We start from the raw sequence: 19,718 nt of genomic DNA, 5'->3' as shown, positions 1-19,718 counted from the left end.
TCTATAAGAGCACTAAATATTCTTTACCATTGAGTCATCTCTCCATGAAACTTTACAGAACAAAAACAAAATAACCAACTTCAAAAAAAGACAACAGTATATGTGCTGCCTTCTCTCTGAGTCTTGATTTTCTCCATTCTAACAATAAGCTGATCACATCATGACCCCTTTATCTCAGGTGAGAGATACAGACATGAAGTGCAATCAGCAGGGGACCTGGCAGAGGTTAAGTGCTCAAAAGATGTTGGGTATGCCAATGATGGTAACTATTGCCTCATCTAGTCACACAAGGAGTGTATAAGTTCACTGAGAGTAAAAGAATGTGACAAAATATAGCAAATTATATCAGCTCATTTTGTCTGTCTGTGGGTATTCAAATCTTAAATTATCATAGGCACTCACATACCCAGTTGTTAACATGTTGAATAGCCTCCAGACTCTAGACTTATTACTTCCTCCCAATAAAGTGGAGCTTAGGTTTAGCCCTAACTCCTGTCTTTCTGTTATAGCCAAGCCATTAGTACCTGTAAGTGGCATAACAATATACCCTGAATCCAAAAACTTCTCCCACCTCTACTGAGAATACCATACTGTGGATCAGCTCTGGCTTTCTGTTTTAGGGATCAAAAAGCTTTCCTGCCTGATAACTTAGAATGTTCTCTTCCTCTTTATCTCTCCTCTTCCATTTCCCAACCAGATACTTATTCGTGAGCCTAAGAACAGATATTGTCAGAATTAATAAAAAATGTAAGATAAGATTCCAACTTGCATAGAACCTGAGCAATTATTCATCGTTACCTACAATTCAAATTCAATCTGCCATCTTGGACTTTTTCTGGCAACCCTATGTTGATGGCTTGCTATTGCCACCTGGAACAAAACTTTCTGTATGAATATCTGTGAAGACTTAAATCACTTGCATTAGCCTAACCCTGTTCTCTTTTCCTTCTAGCTGTCCTTTGATCAAGGCCTTTGTCCAGCCTTAGGATTTCTACATTTGCTGTTCTGAACTCTGGAATATCTTCATTTAGAACTTTGTTTGGTCTCATCTCCCATGTAGATCCGAGGTATCCTCATGGATATCCCATTTTCCAAGATGGCCTCTTCAAGGAAGTCTTCCCTCCCCTGCAAAAGCTCCACTTTCCAACTATCCACTATCTCTTTATTGTGCACACCCGTGTGTGTGTGTGTGTGTGTGTGTGTGTGTGTGTGTGTGCGCGCGTGTGCGCGCGCGCAAGCTAGAAGACAACCTTAGCTGTCATACCTCAGATGTTGACCACTAATTCTTCCCCTTGAGGCAGTGTCTCTCACCAACCTGGAACATTCACCACAAACAAATTTTTAATATGTGGGTTCTGGAAACTTAACTACTATCTTCAGCACTTTATCACCCAAGCTATCTCCTCAGCCCTGCCAATTTATAATTTTTTAATTTTTATTTTAGTCAGGGTCTTATCTATCTCTGGCTAGACTTGAACTTACTAAGTAGACTAAGGCTGACCTCAAATTCATAGAGATCTGCCTACCTCTACCATGTGAGTCCTGGGATTAAAGGTATATACTACTGCATCCAGCTGGCGTTAGCCCTTATTATTTTAAATGATCCTTTTCACTGGTAGATAGAATTGATTTCTTATCCACTTCTCTCTGCTGAAAAGGAAATTTTATGAAGCCCAAACTCTGTCTGTCGAAGACATCAATGAATCCTCTGAGCTGAGAACACTGAGTGGCACACAGCAGATACAAGAAAAAAAATTCTCTAAAGATTGGATGGATGCTCATGGCAGGACTATGCTCCTCTCCTCTCAACAGAGTCATGGCAGAAGCTGTGCCAGCACAACACACTCAGCAAGTGCTGTTGACTTTGCAGTTACATCTTGTACTGGGAAAAGTGTGGTGTCCTGGGAGGACAGAAAACTGGAAAACCAATGCTCCCTCTCATGTGGAGGACAAAGGAGGTGGGAGGGAGGAAGAGAATCTGTCATTTGTCAGATGGCACCAATGCCAACTTGAGTTCTACCCACTGAAAAAGTAAAAATATTCTAATACTAATTTTTTACTTCATTTAAAAGAGTCCTTCTTCTCTTCATGGTAAACATTGTATGGCACACCTACAGAAAAATACCATATGCTTATTCTCACCCAAGATCCCTCACAACCACAAGAATATTACTGTTCTCATCTTTCTGGGGAGGGAATCAGGACTCAGAAGGGTTAAGAAACATATCTAACACAAAATTGCTGGTAACTAACAAAGTCAGTAACTAAGTTAGGACTGGGGATGTAGCTTGGTGTTGAATCACTAGCCTACCATATGCAAGGCCCTGGGTTCTATCCCCAGTACAGCAAGCAAGCAAGCAAACAAGCACGCACGCACGTAGACATACACTGAAACATAGTTCTAATTCTGAAGCCAGCCTACTTAGGAAGAAATTTAGGCCTTAAGACCCAGTATCATCTGAGCGTCCATCTATAGAGACATCGACCTCTTGGGAATTGCAATGAGGAGAAATGGGAGAGCACCTGAAAATAGTGCTCAGCACCTGGGCAGAGGATCCATCATTACTCTCATCTCAGCTCTGCAAAGACCAAAGGGCTTCCAATGCACTGTTTTAAAACCAGTTTTGAGGCCGGGCGTTGGTGGCGCACGCCTTTAATCCCAGCACTCGGGAGGCAGAGCCAGGCGGATCTCTGTGAGTTCGAGGCCAGCCTGGGCTACCAAGTGAGCTCCAGGAAAGGCGCAAAGCTACACAGAGAAACCCTGTCTCGAAAAAACCAAAAAAAAAAAAAAAAAAAAAAAAAAACCAGTTTTGGGTCCCAAGTTGCCTTCTACCTTCCTAGTAAGCCCTATCATCCTGGCCAGCACCTGTCTAATTCTTCCACTTCTAATACAGTGGGTGAATGAATGCCTGTGCCCTGTAGGTCTCATATATGTCGTCATTGATCATCTATTCTCTCGCCTTTGTTGACTTCCCCACAACACCCTATCTTAGCATGAAAAGTTACATCTTCCCTGAATATTCACCCAAATGTAAGAAACACTAAATTAAGCACAAAGCTTAGAGTATTGAAGCCAGTAAATTAAAAATTATAGTTCCCTGTGGTGGTATTATGTTCCCCAAAATATTGTGTACCCTAATAAACTTTTCTAGGGTCAGAGAACAGAAAAACCACTAGATAATTAGGATAGGCAGTGGTAGCACATGCCTTTAATCCTAGCATTCCAGAGGCAGAAATCCATCTGTTCAAGCATACAGCCAAGCATGGTGACTCACACCTTTAATCCCAGAAAGCGAGCCTTTAATCCCAGGGAGTGATGGCTGAAAGCAGAAAGGTATATAAGGCGTGAGGGCCAGAAACTAGAAGCATTTGGTTGGTTAAGCTTTCAGGCTTTTGAACTACAGTTCAACTGAGAGCCATTGAAATGAGGACACAGAAGCTTCCAGTCTGAGGAAACAAGACCAGCTGAGAAGTTGGCCAGGTGAGGTTAGCTGTGACTTGTTCTGCTTCTCTGACCTTCCAGCATTCACCCCAATAACTGGCCACAGGTTTGATTTTCTTAATAAGACTCTTTAAGATTCCTGCTACAGTTACCACAGTGAAGAGATGGTCTTTCCTCTAAACAAGCTCATATTTAGAACTGTGTGTCATGGTATGGGCTAGCAGATTCACTGCCTTAATGTGTGTGCATGCCTTTGGTGAGTGAGTACATGTGACTGCATGTGCATGTCCAGATAAGTTATTCAGGGTGCTGAAATATAACTATGTAAATTTTCAGAATTTGGAATGGTTAAGTTCTCAGCACTAGACATGTGCCACTTGTTCACTCCATTGGTAGCACATGGCCTGCAGGTGGCAGGACTTCAGATCACACTCTAAGGAGTGCAGAGGGATTGTAGCTATTTGACTCTGTTGAAACTGGGTATTGGAGGCCCTCTGACAATGTACCAGAAGGTTGTGTTCATCCATGAGGGAGACCGAGGGACTTTTCAGAGTACCAAGACAAAGAAAATCAAATAGAAATGGGACAGACAAGGAGCAAAGAGAGGAGGAAGTGGAGTAGGAGGACAAGGGAGAGGTGTAAGAATGGAAAGAGAAAGTGGAAGAAGAAGAGGGGTAGAGGAGGAGATAGAGAAAGGGGGGAACCAGGTATGGAACAAAGTGAAGGGATTTGTGTTAGCTATGAAAAAGTAAAATAAAAAAGGAACTGGATCCCAGAGAGAGGGGATATATTAATATACTGGGGGACAACAAAGCATAGGGAAAGAGGAAAAAAGGAAAAGAATGAGAACTGTGTGAAATCTTCCAAAGGAGGAATAAACAGAAGTTGTCTTAGGGTTTTTATTGCTGAGATAAGAAACCATGATCAAAGAAACTTGGAAGAGTTTAGTTGGGCTCATGGTTCCAGAGGGAGAGTCTATGATGGCAAATCAAAAGCATAGCAATAAGTGACTGAGATGAGAGATGAGCAAGAGATGAAAGATGCTGAGAGAGCAATAAGCAGGAGTCAGAGAAAACACTGAGAATGGTGCTTGTTTTTTGAAACCCCCAGTGACATACCTGCTCCAATAAGATCACATTTTCTAATCATTTCCAAATAGTATCACTTACTGGGGACCAAGGATTTAAATATATGAGCATATGGGTGCCAATCTCATTCAAACCACCACAGAAGAATAATGATAAGGCAGAAAAATTAGAGAATGTCTAGGGTTTTAAGCCCTTATAATGTGCATTCATTGCACAGCACATTTCAGAACTATTACACATGATGCTCAGTAAACACTGGGGACTATCACTTCTAACATGCTAGGTATATGAGTCTGCAGGTCACTATGGAAAGGTGTCAAGAAAACAGCAGGTGCACGAAAGCACCACCTCAGACTGTCAGAGCATTTGCCAGTAAATACAGGGATGCTGAGGGCAATGAAGATTTTAATCACCATCACTCTCAGTCTACCTATCAAGCCTAATCAGCATCCACATCCCCAGGTAAACCCTGAAGAAGGTGGCCCAGACACATGCTGCATGTGTCTATTGCCAGAGATCATAGATTAGGAAGAGAGGAAGTTAGGGGTAACACAGAAGGACAGGCAGGGAGGAGCTCTCCATATGGTGAGTGAGACTAGAATTAATGAAAAGTCAAACAAACCACAGAAGAGAAAAAAAGAGAAAGAGAGTGGCCATGAAGTCTTTGTGATTAAGATTCCTAAGATGAAGGCCACTCTTATTTCTGCCTAGTACATGAGTCCTTTCAGTCAGGGGCAACAGCACTAGAAGCCCCACGACGCCACTTTTCCCAATGCCTTCCCAATTTTTTATTCCACATAGCACTTAGTAATCGCCACCCATCCTACTCTCAGAACTCTTCCAGACTAAGAACAACACTTCCTGAGCACTTGTGAACCTTGTATTGGAACCTCAATAAGCTTCCATCTTCTCCCAGTTCCAGAAACTGCAGAACAGTCAGCAAGACAGACACATCAAAACTTCGCCTCAGAAGGGTCCAGGTAGACAGGACAATCTTGGGAAGTATATAGAATTATTCTGAGACCTGAGAAGAACAATATGCCATGCAGGGCAGAGAAAGAAAATAATATAGAAAGCTGAAAATATGGCTCAGTGGGCAAAGCACTTGCCATGAAATCATAGGAGCTGAAATTGAATACCCAGAACCCAAGTGAAGCCTGATATAGTAGTATGCATCTGTAATCCCAGAGCTCCAATGATGAGATGAGAGGTAGAGACAGAAAAACCTATAGAAGAAAGACCCTGGCTTAAATAAAGTGAAGGGGAGGACTAATACCAAAGGTGGTCCTCTGACTTAAACATATGTGCTGTGGAACACATACACCCTCATTCCTACACATGCACCACATACAAAGAAGTAAACCATAGAAATGCCATGCACCTCTATACAGCTGCCTTCTAAACACAGACACATGATTCAGGACAAGGTGGAGATGCCACAACTGCTAAATATTAATCTCACTGAAATTTGGAAGGAGGAAGAAAGAGGTTTGTCACTCAGAAGGATCAGTTCTACCCTTTTCTAAAAGATGAATGGAAGGAAGAGTTAAAAATAGATTTGTTGTTGCTGTAATGGGACAAACCATGCCTATGACATAAATCCTGGGGAGACAGTGCATGGTTGGTATTGAACATGGTGTTGCCTGTAGGCTCATTTCTCAACAGCAAATATTGGTAATACAGTGGGAAATCTTTTGAGTCCAAGACTAGAATTTGTTTTGGACTAACATCTGAAATATGTACCTCTCTGGTCACGTATACCCAGCTCTGTGTACAGACAGACACACATTTGCCAAGCACCACTCATCTCTTCTAAGTTGCCCAGCATGTTCAGGCCCATCAAAGCTCATTTCCAATGGGCACTTACAAAGGCCATGTCTGCTTTTAGCAATTGTCCTCCTCCTACTGTCTAGAAATGGTTCTTTGGCAATGCCTATATAATGATCCCTTAGGAACTAGGAAAATCCATGGGCCAGGGGATGGAGGGTATCTTTTTTCATTCTGATGCTGTGACAAATACCCTGGCTAAAAGAAATTTAGGGGAAGAAAGGGTTTATTTTTTTTTCATATTATAATTCATTCATCTTGTTGTTTTGTGGGTGTTTTTTTTTTTTTCTTTTTGGTTTTTCAAGACAGTGTTTCTATGTGTAGCCCTGGCTGTCCTGGAAATGGCTCTGTAGACCAGGCTAGCCTGAAACTGACAGAGATCCATCTGCCTCTCTGCCTCTTAAGTACTGGGATTAAAGACATGTAACACCACCACCAGGGCTATAATTCTTAACTATAGTCTGTTGCTGAAGGAAGTCAAGGCAGGAATGAGATAGAAAGTCTACTTGCTGTTCCATACAGCACTATTTCTGATCAAAGAACATACTTTACACCCAAAGCAGCAGAGTAGGATCCACAAAGGAGGATGCTGGCTAGCTGGTTCTTGGGCAAGCTTATACTGAGATGGCATTCTTATGTAATTCAGGACCATCTGTCTAGGGATGGCCCTTCCCACTGTTTTCAGCTTTCCCATATTTTCAGTTTTCTATAGTATTTTCTTTCTGGGCCTCCTGTATCAATTAACAATCAAAACAACCAACCACACACACACACACACACGCCCACAGGCCAAGTCTGATCTATATAATTCCTCTCAAAGAACTCTTAATGTGCAGTTGACAGTTAAAGATAACCAGCACAGAAGGTATCCCCAGACCTTCTCTAGGGAGCACCATGGATTCCAGGCAGCAGTCCTCTCCCTCTGTACCCATATTTCATATTCCTCTTCTCTTCAAATATTAAGAGCATTATAGCCCCCAAAATGCACCTCAACAAATATCAGTACTGTCATTTCAATATTTGTTTATGAAAATAAACATTTTGTGCAAAATAATTCTAACACGAAACCAACTCTCCCTGCCATCAGTTTCTAAAAATAAAAGAGAAACACACTATACAATACCTGTATGTAAATAACAACTTTCCTTAGTTTGTGAAATTTTTGAAGTAAGGCACCTGAAACACAAAGCTATTTGCATGGCTATAGCCCAACAGCTGCTGCAAACCCAAGAGACAGACCATTCTCAAAACCATCAAATTCTTAGATAGGCCTTCTATTGCTGTGATAAAATACCACACTAAAAACAATTTAGGGTTTATTTCAGTTTATAGCTTATAGTCCAATTATCTGGGGAAGTCAGGGCCAGGAATTCAAGGCAGGAACCTAGAGGTAGGAAGTGAAGCAGGGGCCATGGAAGAATGCTTGCTCGGCCTGTTTTGTTATAGCAACTCAGGATGACCTGCCCAGGGTGACACAGTCCATAGTGAGCTGGGCACTACCATATCAAACATCAATCAAGAAAATGCCCTCATAGGCTTGTTATAGACCAATCTGGTAAGGGTGGATTTTTGTTGTTTTGTTTTGTTTTTATTGAAGTTCTCTCTTTCCAAATGGTTCTAGCTTGTGTCAAGTTGACATAAAACTAGCCAGCACAGACCCTCACTCACTTCTTGAACACCTTTGTGTGAATTCGATGTTGTATTAATTGAGCTTGCTGCTTCTGCCTAAGACCCCAAACTCACTGCAGTGGGCATCTTAGTGAGACCACTGCTTTCATTTTTGCAAGGAAATTTAAGGCCTCCTTATGTCAATGTCATCCAAATACGTGTAAATTGAGATATGAACATTTCATGAAATTCAGGTACTGAAAAAAGGAAGGCAACAGTAATATTCACAGTGGATAAAAATGGGACAACTCCGATTTCCATTTGCAAAACAAAACCCACATACAGGTGGAATATCACCTACACTCTAAGACTAAGGAAACTCTGCACAGGCTGGAACATAGGTGACTCTCTGGAGACACAGTGCTAATAAAAAGATAGACACAGGAGGAAAGATATGTGATTCCACATACATGGAGTAGCTAGAGTTTTCAAACAAGTGGAGCCTCCATCAGACTCTGGCTGCCTGATATCAAGTATAAAGATCCCTTATTACACTGCAAGGTCCTCATTATATTTTCATGCTTGCCTCCAGTGACATCTTCTGCAGAATGGTGTCAGGGCATCTGAAACGGCACAGATGAGTGACTTGGGGTAGTTCTTTAACAACCAGTATCACCTGATATGGAGGAGAGCAATTCTCTTACTCTTTAAAAGAATCAGTATCTAATATTAGAAAAAATTTCAAACCCACACTAAAGTGGAAGGAATTTTACAAAGACCATTATATGGCCCCTCCTCAATGGTAGGATAAGATGGTAACCTGACATTAGTCCTTGTGTCTCTCAGTATGTGAATACTGAATCGGGTCCAATAGCTATTATGAGTGTGTTTGTTTTCTTCTTCTTTTGAAGCAAAGACTAATAACAAAAAAAATGTGCAAATAAATCATTGTTGAAGTTTTGACAGACACACCCTATTCTGCCCAAGATACAGAACATTCTGGGTGATGACAGCATTCTCAAGTACCTTTCCAACCTATACCTGCCCAATGACTCAAGCTCCCAGAAGCAACCACCAGTACAACCTAACCTGCTAACAGGTCAGTTCTTCTAGACCATAGCTCCAGCTGTTGGGAACCCTAAGGTTGTAGTCTGTGGTTAGTTATCCATGGTACTGAACATTTATCAAGGTCTACTTCTTTTCAAGGCTCAGAGTGGGATACACCTTCAGGATATATAACAAAACCTGTTTCTCCAAATAGTGACTACTGCAACTAAAGGGATGAGTGAGTGCTCACTTAGCTTCATGAGAGAACCCCATTCCCCAGCCCTGCCTGCATCAGAGCTTTCTTTCTAAGGAGGTGGGACATTTTAGACCTCCACCATGATGCACTAGCCTCTTAGGCACTCTGCATCTTTGATGACACTTGGCATGTTGTTTTTGTTTGTTTGATTTTTTTTCCCCCTTAATATAGACATTTTGGTGGCTTTGTAGTGGCATCTCACCATATTTTCCTGACTTCTGCTGCATCTGAACAAGTTTTTTTTAGAATTCCACGTCCACTAATCTTGTTTTGTTGTTGTTTATTATATTTCACTGTATACCTTTCTGAGTCATTACTTTAAGTCTTTTATCACAAATGACCAATTTCACAAACTCCACAGTATGTGAAGCTTCCACAACATGACAACACCCTTTCCATTTAAACAGGACTACCTCGAACAATTCTGTTGCATACTTGAGAGAGCCATGCCATTCCAAACTCCTGTATGTCTTGGGCTCCTATGGTACACCTTAGTTGCTAGCAGCCCAATACACTGATGAAATCTGAGAGGCGAATGTGGAGGTCTGGTAGTAGAGCCCACTCTCACAATTACCACTGCAGTAAAACACAGAATGGTCAGGTCATCCTTTCTGAAGAAGGTAGAGTTACATCTAGCCCATATCAAACTTCGCAATTTTCAAATGCTATGGTACCACTCTGCTGAAACAAATATGCACAAACAAGGTACATGGTGCCAACTTGGGCCTTGGTAATGGCTTCCTTACTAGTCTCCCAGCTTGCCAGATTCTGCGGTTCTGAGTCCTGTACACTGCATCTTAGCTCAGAGTCTGCCCTGAATTCTGTACAGAATGGACTTGTGGGTAATAAAGCCATTTCTACTTAAATTCCTACATTTTCTTGTTAGTGAACTCTGATGTGCACAGTACCTTGGCTAATTACTTGCAGACCAGAGATCAAAACCCAGGTCTCTGTTCTTCTACTGCAGTGTGCTGTCACAGTCTCCCCGTCTGCTGTGCTCTTCAAAGAAGGATGAGTTGAAAGCCCATGCTCTATTTTGAGAACACACTCGTAGAAGGAAATGTTTGCCTTCTATGCCCATCTACTAGTGCGCTTCTTTCTCACTAGGTTGAACTGCTACTCAGAGAAGGAATGCTGTAGGTACTTCTGAGAAAGGAGGACATTGTAGGCCCTTCTGGGATGACATGACAGACAGGAATGGGCGTATCTGTCTGCTGTGGACTATTTCTGGAACAGTCAGGTAAGACATTTGTATCTGGAAAGAATAAACTCACTCCAGTAAATGGGGATGGGGCTGTCATCTGCAATGAATGTTCATGGTCACCTGCATATGGGCAAACCCTCAAATTGGAACTGAAAGATCTAGAACCACTAGCTGACCAGATCCCAGTCTGGGTCACTGAACAAATCTTTATTGAACTTTCACTCATCTAAGCCAATAGTCTTCTTGCTGCTCCTCAAACAACATAAACATCCTCTTGCCAAAGAGGACATCTGTATCACAAATATGCCATTAATAGAGTCTGTATGCTCATAATATTTCATGTAGCTCAGACTGGCTACAAACTCATAATGTAGCCAATGATGGCCTTGAACTTCTGATTATCCAGAGTGCTAGGATTACAAGCATGCATGTACATGTATGTATGTATATATATGTATGTATGTATATATATATATATATTACACTAAGTCCAGTATATGCAACATTGGGGATCAAACTTATGTGTATGGTAAACAAGCACACTACCAACTGAGCTACAACCTGAACCAAAATATTTGTACTATAAATACCCTAATTTCACTCAGGATTGCTCAAAAAGCTCTTCCTACAGTCTTGCAAAAAGAAATTACTTTTTTCTCACAACACTTAACTGATTCAGTATTTTAAACCCATTTATATGAATGCTTATCTGCTTGTGCTGTGGGATGTTCTGTATGTTAAATGTGTTGCTCTGATTGGTTAATAAATAAAACAATGATTGGCCAATAGCCAGGCAGGAAGTATAGGCGGGACAAGGAGAAAGGAGAATTCTGGGAAGTGGAAGGCTGAGGCAGAGAGACGCTGCCAGCCGCCGCCATGACAAGCAGCATGTAAAGATACAGGTAAGCCACAAGGATGTAACAATTTATAGATTAATAGAAAGGGATTAATTTAAGATGTAAGAACTAGATAGCTAGAAGCCTAAGCCATTAGTCCAAACAGTTTAAATAATATAAGAGTCTGTGTGTTTATTTTATAAGTGGTCTGTGGGACTGCCCGAGCTTGGTGGGAGCTGGAGAGAAGCTCTCCAGCGACATGCTTTTTTAACACAGGTCTGAGGCTCCAGTTGAAAGCTAATGTTCCTATTTAGATGGACACCTATGGCAAATATTATCTGAGAAACCATACCAAGGCAAACATGTCTGTCATATGTTGACATTAATTTTTTTTCTTCCTGACTAAAACATCTCATATTCTAGAATAACTGGAATTAAGAAGCATCTACTGATGGTCAGAAGCCACACAACCATGGGGACATGGCTGGCACCACTATCACATGCATAGATTTTCACAGTTGGCACAAGAGTCTGCACAAGTTACATGTCTCAGTGCTTGGACAAAATACCAGACAGAAGCAATGTAAGAAAGCATGACTTTTACTTTCCCTCATAGTTGAAGAGTATAATCCATCGTGGCATAGAAGCTATGGTGGCTGGCACTGGAGATAGCTAGTCACATAGCATCTGCGGTCAGAAAGCAGAGAGAAAAATGGATACTGATGCTCATTTTTCCCTTTCTTCTTTTTGTTCAATTGGGTTATTAGGATAGGTCTTCCCACTTCAATTGATAGGTATGTCCAGAAGCTTCTTTCCCTGATGATTCTCAATCCTGACAAGTTGACAGTCAACATGGCTTCCATGGCAATCTTGTTGACCACTCCTCTAACTGCTAAGATCTAGATGCTACTGTTAAAGGGTGAGATATGGTGCAGAATCAGATGTAGCCAGCAGTATCCCTGAAAGACAAGCCAGGAAGAAAGAAGTGAACCAGGCCTCAGCTCATCCTTTGCAGGACTGCTCTGAGTCATGGCACCCCCTGACAGTGATTCCAAGACAGGAGGAGGGAAAGTAGCACAGACAAAGTGAACAGTAGTCAAATGGATGCCAAAGAGTGAGACTGAGTGAAGAAAGAATCTTTAGGAATTTGCAAATCTGCACATTTGCCTTTATTTACCTTTCATGTGAACATGATAAAAAAAAAAAGGCATCTAAATAACTCTAAAAGGGCTCTTTCACAAGCAAAAGAGAAAGATTTGAGGGAACAAGATAACATTGTTATGCAGTTTATTGAAAAGTCTTTTTTTCCCTTGTCTTAGCTATACCCGAATGACAGACAGTATATCATATAGTCAGTGGCATCAAAAATAAGGAGAATAGGGATTGGTTTGTAAAAAGATTCAAAACAAGACTCCAACACTTTGACCACAAATAATTCTCTTTTAATTTATCCTTCTGTATTTGATTCCCAGGTCTATTTCTATCACAGCACGTGTTCCCGAGGGATAGATGATCACTAAGGGTTGTCTTAGGAAACTAGCAATACCTAGAGCTTATGAGACATGCATACTCCAAGGCCAGATAATTCAAAAGCTGTAGGCAAAGACGCTGTGATCATAGAAGGTCTTGTGATCAGAGGCTGAAGAGTACTGCTCTTGTATAAACCTCTGGACAATGCATGCTCCATCCTGCTACCAAGCTTCATACGATATGAACTGAGGTTCAACTACTATAGCATGTGCTGAGAATACATGTAGTACTAGGTACTTCAGGATCAAAGACATGAAAAAGAGGTATAGTGTGTTTGAAAAAAATGCAAAATGGAACAGACATAAGATGCCAAAACTGCATTCTATCCAGGGATTGGAGGGCTGCATTGATTTAAGACTTTTGGTGGAAAGGACACTGGAGTTGAATCTTGCGGGAGAATAAATTAGACATTCACACTAATGATCTGGCAAATGCAAAAGACAGAGCAGATTTCAAGATCCATGAGCACAGTGGCCCAGAATCACATCTATCCTTTATATCTGATTAGCTCCAAAGGCCCTCCTTATTCTAAGGTCTCACCTCGATTCTAAGTACAGCAAGAAGTGCCACCCTATGAATATTGTATCCCTCTGCTTAAGACCAGTCCCTGCTTAAATTCAGAAAAGCAAAGACAGCATTGCTCAGGCTCAGAAAGGCCACTAAAAGCTATTTGCCTACTAAACCCATTTTGTTCTTCTCCCTGCTTATTTATTGGCTCATGGTCTACCACAGGGACAAAGATACTTAAGACCACCTTGGACACTATAGAGTCTCAGCCTAGATCAAGGATCATGAAACAATGTCAGGATTTTGGAACATCTGACACCATTAAACCAGCACACTACCTACAAGACCAACCTCTTCATAAACAGTAGATAAACATCCCTATGGCTCAAGCCAGGGATACTGGACAGCTGTTGTCATATGCTGATGTATCCTGCTGTAACAGATCATTGTATCTTCATTGTATCTTCTTTTCAAACCTAAAAAATCAAGTTTTTCTTCCAGTTCACCAAACAGATTATACATCAATTTCTCCTTTTGCCTTCCACTTACTGCCATTCTCCAGAACGCTACTACATACCCACTGAACCACTTAACCATACAGTAACATAAGTGTACCATTCTCTCACAGCACCTGTATTCCTTCTATTTTCTAATGCTACCAGGTGTGAATCATGCATTGAGAGCATCAGCATCCCCAGAACTAATCTGAAAAACAGGTCTCTTTAGTAATCAGTCTGCATTTTGATAGGCCTCAAGTCTACATCAATGCCCTTCCCAGCTTAGGAAACACTGATGACCATTCAGGATTTCCTCCCAGTCTCCATATGCTTAGCTGTAGACTAAGGTGAAAATACATTCTCAAACTACAGCCTCCCACACCTTTCTATGCATGTTGATCCTTGTCAACCTTTTCTACAACCTTAAGAGGGATCTACACCAGCTTTTAACTTTACAGTATCTGCCTTGAACAAAGTAATTACCTTCACAGTTGCCTACTTTTGTTTTCATTATCCTTTCTGCCATGGGCACCCTTAATGTCCTCAGCTCACCTGCAGATCTTTGAATCACTTATGTGCCACTTCCTAGAAAGCATGTTAGATCAACTGTCTCTCTGCATCCTTTTCTAATCATTGGCCAAAACAGACTCCATTAAAAAAAATTTTCCCTTCCTTCCTTTCTTCTTTCCTTCCTTCCTTCCTCCCCACCCCCTCTTTCTTTCTTTCTTTCTTTCTTTCTTTCTTTCTTTCTTTCTTTCTTTCTTTCTTTCTTTCTTTCTTTCTTTCTTTCTTTCTTTCTTTCTTGGGGTATGTGTGTATATGTGTATGTATGCATATGCACATGCACTCTTTTTGGTTTTGGCTTTTAAAGGAGAGAAAGACTATGAAATGGGGTCCATAGGGACAGAGATCTGGCAGGGGTGGGTGGGTGGGGCAGAATTAGGGATGGAGAAATAACAAGACCAAATATAGAAAAATTTAAAAAATAAACTTAAAGAAAATATAAATAAAACAATATGCATATAAAAAGGTTATTTCCTGAAATGAAAGAAATATAGGCTAATAAAGTGGCTCAACTGATAGAGTGCTTACCTAGCATGCAGAAGGCCCTGTGTTTGATCCCCAATACTGCATAAACCAGGCTTAGCAGGGCAAGCCTGTTATCCAAGAACTCTGGAGATGGAGGCAGCAGGCAAGTACAAAGTAAGCCTAAACTATATAAGACCTTGTCTCAAAAACAAAGAGACAGAGAAAGAGAGAAGATGTGTGGCATTTCATATGCATTCACTAAGTACTGGATGTTAATTCTCTACACCACAGCCTGGCATAGGAGCAGACAATTCAGTGTGCACTGGGCATGAGTACAATGCATCTAACATGCAGTTTCTGGTCTCACCTTTGTGCCTCTTTTCCATCCTAGGTTTGGAAGTACCGCACAACTCTTCTTTTCTATAGCCCAGCAAAAAGTCAGAATCCAGCCACTAACAGAGACATTATTTAGATGAAAGACCATTTTCTACAGCCATCCCAGTACCTCACCAAGAAGTAGCAAAGAACAGTAATATAAATGTTAATAAGAACTTGTCTATTCACTTTTACTTAGGCTAATCTACTGTAGCCCAACAAAGTAGGCATTAGACAGCTGAAGGGCCAGGAAAATGGGGACCCCAAATCCAGAAGCTCAGAGGAATGGAGATCCCAGGAGGATATCCAATTTTAGGCCACCAAGGCTCCATGGAAATCAGGACACAGGGCTTCTTGGGACTTCTCCATGAAGGGAGGCAGTGTTCCTGCTCTGGGACCTATGTTTCTGGGAAGCCACAATATATGCCTGCCAAGTTTGGTTATGGGTCTGTTTGGCAGAGATAAGAAGTAGCTGCCATGCACCTCTGTCCAAACAGGCAGACAAATAAACCAATAGTGACAAGGCAGTGTGCAGTACATGTTCCTGAGGGGCAAGCTCCAGATGTTATATGAATAAGGAAGAAAACAGCATCACAGCCTCCCAGTGGTAGCATATGCCTTTAACCCCAGTACTTGGAAGGCAGAGGCAGGTAGCTCTCCAAGTTCAGGACCAGACAGTTCTATACAGTGAGTTCCAGGACATTCAGGGCTACTCAGAGAAACAATACCTCTAAATATATAAATGAATAAATACATAATTTTTAAAAGTAATTAAAAAAAGATACCACCGGGTCAATGGGGCAGAGTAGAGCTAGGTCAAGGAAATGGAGCCTCACAGGGAAGATGCTGAAGGTTAGACAGGCAGTAAGAATGGTGGGTACCAAGACTGATGTACTCATTAGGTTTTACTAATAATAAACCTCCCAAAAAAAGAGATCTGCATAATAAATCCTACCATGTGAATGCTGTATTACATGGTAAAAGGAACTCTGAAAGTAGGATTAGTGCCTGAGATTTATCCCTAAATAGACTTCATGGCACCACAGATGTCCATGTATGTGGGGAAGATTCAAGTGATCATACGTGGCACTGTGGCAGAGGATGAAGAGATTGGAGAGATGTGCTTTGTAGAAAGGAGAAAAGAAGAAAGGATCACAAAGCAAGGAATGCAGGTTGTAGATACTGACAACAGCAAGGAAAAGGACTCTCCCTACATCCTGGACCTGACACACTAATTATAAGGATGATTTTGAACTTCAAACCTCCAAGATGCTAATCAAATGTTGATTATTTTCAGCCAGGAAGCATTCAATAATGTATGACAGTAGCAACTGGGATGGGATGCATCCATGTACATCATGGTATATCTTCAGAAATGTTGAGAGATAATGAAAATGAGAAAGCCAAATCCATGATGGAAGGATTTGTGCATTGGGCTGTGTACATGAATCCTGACCAAGGACAGGAAAGGCATCGGCTGAGGGACACTATAACATGATTACCCATGGAAAATATTGCAGCTGCTCATTTCAACTTCTTAAATCTCAGGAATTACCATGCGTCTAATTCTCCATTTTATTGATTCTTGTTTCTTTTATTGTAGATTAAAATCGTTTTATGGAAAGAAGGAAAAGCTGGTAGAAGAGGTGATGATCTCATCCCTCTCAATTCTACTCTAATATTCCCAAAGATGCAGCTGTGAAAGGCAGAGCTGTGACCTAGGTGAGCTCATGTGCAGACTCAGGAACTGTGCTTGAAGTTAGGAATTCTCCCTCAAACACTAGTCAGAGCACTGCTGGATGAGAAACAGTATCTTACCCGACTCCTACTCTAGAAAGGGTAAGGATAACCAACACTTACTGAGTCCTCACGTTGCACCTAGACTTCCATGGCCATCCTCTTATTGACTTTGACCATCCTTTCTCAAAGTTCTCTCAGCTACCAGAAAATCTGAGCTTTATATGACTGAGCCTGACTCCTTGAGCACAAGAAGTATCCATCAGACAGTACCCATCAGAGAGATCAGAGATAATCCAGTAGCTCACATACCCTCCAACCTCCAACCCAGTCCTAGTCTACATTCACAAAGGGTTTTCCAGTACTTCTAACTTGCCCTGTATACCCTGACCCATGTACACACTTCTGTAGCCTACTACTATCACCTATTACCTTGTCCAAATGTCGCTTATGGCTAAAGGAATCACTAAGGTAGCACCAAGCAGCCCCGGATATGAACAAGCTGCATCTGCTCTGGCACTGTCTCTAGACCCTGAGGTCACATGTCAGACACACAGAGGTTCCAAGACAGTGCCTTTCTGTCACCAACTCAGGGAGCCTGAAGAGAGCAGTGGGTTTCCCTTCTAGAAAGGCTTTTGAGCTTAGATCCAATGTCTTGACACTGGGTAGTCACTTGACCTCAAGCAAAAGATGGATCACCGTCTTTATGGTTCCTCAACAACATTTGACACAACTGAAAAGCAAGGACACTTTCTGAGCATCCAACATCCCCCAAGCCACAGAGGGCTGTGTGCCAGTAAAATATCAAGCACACTTAACAGTACAGTGCAAGGCTCAGTGCTCAGTTTGAACTGTTTCAAGAGTGCTGCATTTGACCATGCCCATAGGCCTATTCTAATTCTTCATTTCTCCTTTTAGGAGCTGTACTGGGGGCAGGACTTATTTCTGCAGATAAATACCACCAATTCAATAGATACATAACAAGTTATAAGTAACTGAAGACTATGATAAACAAGCAGCTGACAAAGCAAGTACCACTAGTAAATAACATCCTGGTAGCCACTTGTAGCACCCCTACTTTATTTCTCCAATAAATGCCCTGCTACCTGCCCTGTGATACCTTTCTTCACTATCCTGCAATAGCCCCTTAGGCCTATGTGACTTAATTCCCAAAGAATACAGTGACTTGCCCAGAGTAATATAATTTTCTGCTCAATTCTTCAGATTTCCTGTCATCCTATTATGATTACAGTGCCTTTCATTTATTGCCGGCAACAATAGGCCAGGTCCTAGACCTTATACTTCATTATATCCACACTATCATATCCATCCAAGTCAAAGAGACAACAATCACCATTGTACAATGGCTGGACAGGTAGAGTGCCTGCCCAATGATGTAGGCTTGGCAAATGCAGGATTCTGTCAGATATATTTTACATTCCTTTATTGTAACTCTAAAAATCTATATGCACATATCAACAGGCTCTGTTGAGAGATGAAATAACTGGAGCTCAGAGAAAAAGGGCATGCTCCAAGAGTCCCACAGATTACAAATAAAAACTGCTTCTATCAATAAATAGATCGGAACACAGGGCTGCCCCTGACAGTTAACACCACCTGGTGGGCAGTAGTAAGAAAGCAGGCATCTAAAAAAGAGTAAGAAAGATCAGCATTCTACTCTGGTCTGTCTCCCCAGAAATGTGCTGGCTATGTGTAGTTTAATCGGGACTGTGTTTATTTCACCCCATCAGACTGGCTGCATACAAATGCCTACAGTTTTCCTCCAAGGGCTTTTCCTATTATAGCCAGCATGGTTTACAAGGCTCAGCTTCCCACCTAGCACAAGCCACAAGAATACTGCCTTTATGGCTAAATGGGGCCTTCTCATCAGCTGGAGGAAGAGAGAGGCTCCTTCCTTCTTTGCAGCCTGAGGAAGAGGGAGACTCCCTAGGAGGGCACCATCTGTGATATGGGGGAGGCAGCCTCAAGGTGAGAACTAGCAGAAGTGGCTCTTTTCCAGGGAAGTACCTTGGGCAAGGAATAGACGCCATGGGTTCAAGTATCCTATCACCCCCACTACCATGTGACACAGAAAAATGTTGGTCTTGGCCTTATGTAAACTAAGAACATTCCTAAGTAAGTGACTTCACATCTTTGCAAAATCCCTTTGGAAGCACTAAGTGGACTCTAGAAAAAACAGACTATGGCTTTGGGGGAATGACCTAGCTCTTCAGGGTTTAGGATATACAGGGGCCCAGGTGCTCTGCAGAAAAGTTGTATTTCCCAAAAAACATGGGCAAGACTGTAGAAATGTACCTTTTTCTACTCTCTAGCAGCCACCAGCACTGATTCTTCCTGGTCCCAAAGACACACATTCTGGATGCATTGCAAAATGAAAGCGCCGCAAAACACTATGATTATCCCATCATCCAGTATGAAATCTATCATGTATAGTTGATCAAGGAGAGGTACACATGAGCAATGCCAGCTGAATGATGCTATGGCAAGCATAGAACAAGGGAGAGAAGAGGCAAAAGCACCTAGGCATGCATCCTGCACTGCCTTGACATTAGGGATATCTTTCAAGACCACACCTGCCCTATGGCCCACTTGGCTCAGTGATTATCATAAAGTATTGTTCAATGGGAAAACCCAAAAAATACCAAGGTGGGTAAAAGAAGCACTCAGGTGCTATATAATCAAACTTGTAAAAGTCAACTTTGGCTTGCCAAGTA

At 41.6% G+C, this 19,718-nt stretch overlaps 1 protein-coding gene and 1 non-coding gene across 11 annotated transcripts in view; both read right to left on the bottom strand.

Annotated features, from left to right (window-relative positions):
• The window catches only part of Large1 (LARGE xylosyl- and glucuronyltransferase 1), a 513,859-nt gene that overhangs the window by 303,133 nt on the left and 191,008 nt on the right, over positions 1 to 19,718 (bottom strand). The gene's annotated exons all lie outside the window — the stretch shown is intronic.
• Positions 17,423 to 17,557, bottom strand: LOC121829910 (small nucleolar RNA SNORA76). Its single transcript, XR_006072962.2, has one exon. It is a non-coding gene; the product is annotated as a small nucleolar RNA SNORA76 (small nucleolar RNA).

This window comes from Peromyscus maniculatus, chromosome 5 (genome assembly GCF_049852395.1).
Source record: "Peromyscus maniculatus bairdii isolate BWxNUB_F1_BW_parent chromosome 5, HU_Pman_BW_mat_3.1, whole genome shotgun sequence".
NCBI lineage: Eukaryota > Metazoa > Chordata > Mammalia > Rodentia > Cricetidae > Peromyscus > Peromyscus maniculatus.
Note: the sequence above shows the minus strand (reverse complement) of the source record. Positions and strands in the feature narration are given on the sequence as shown.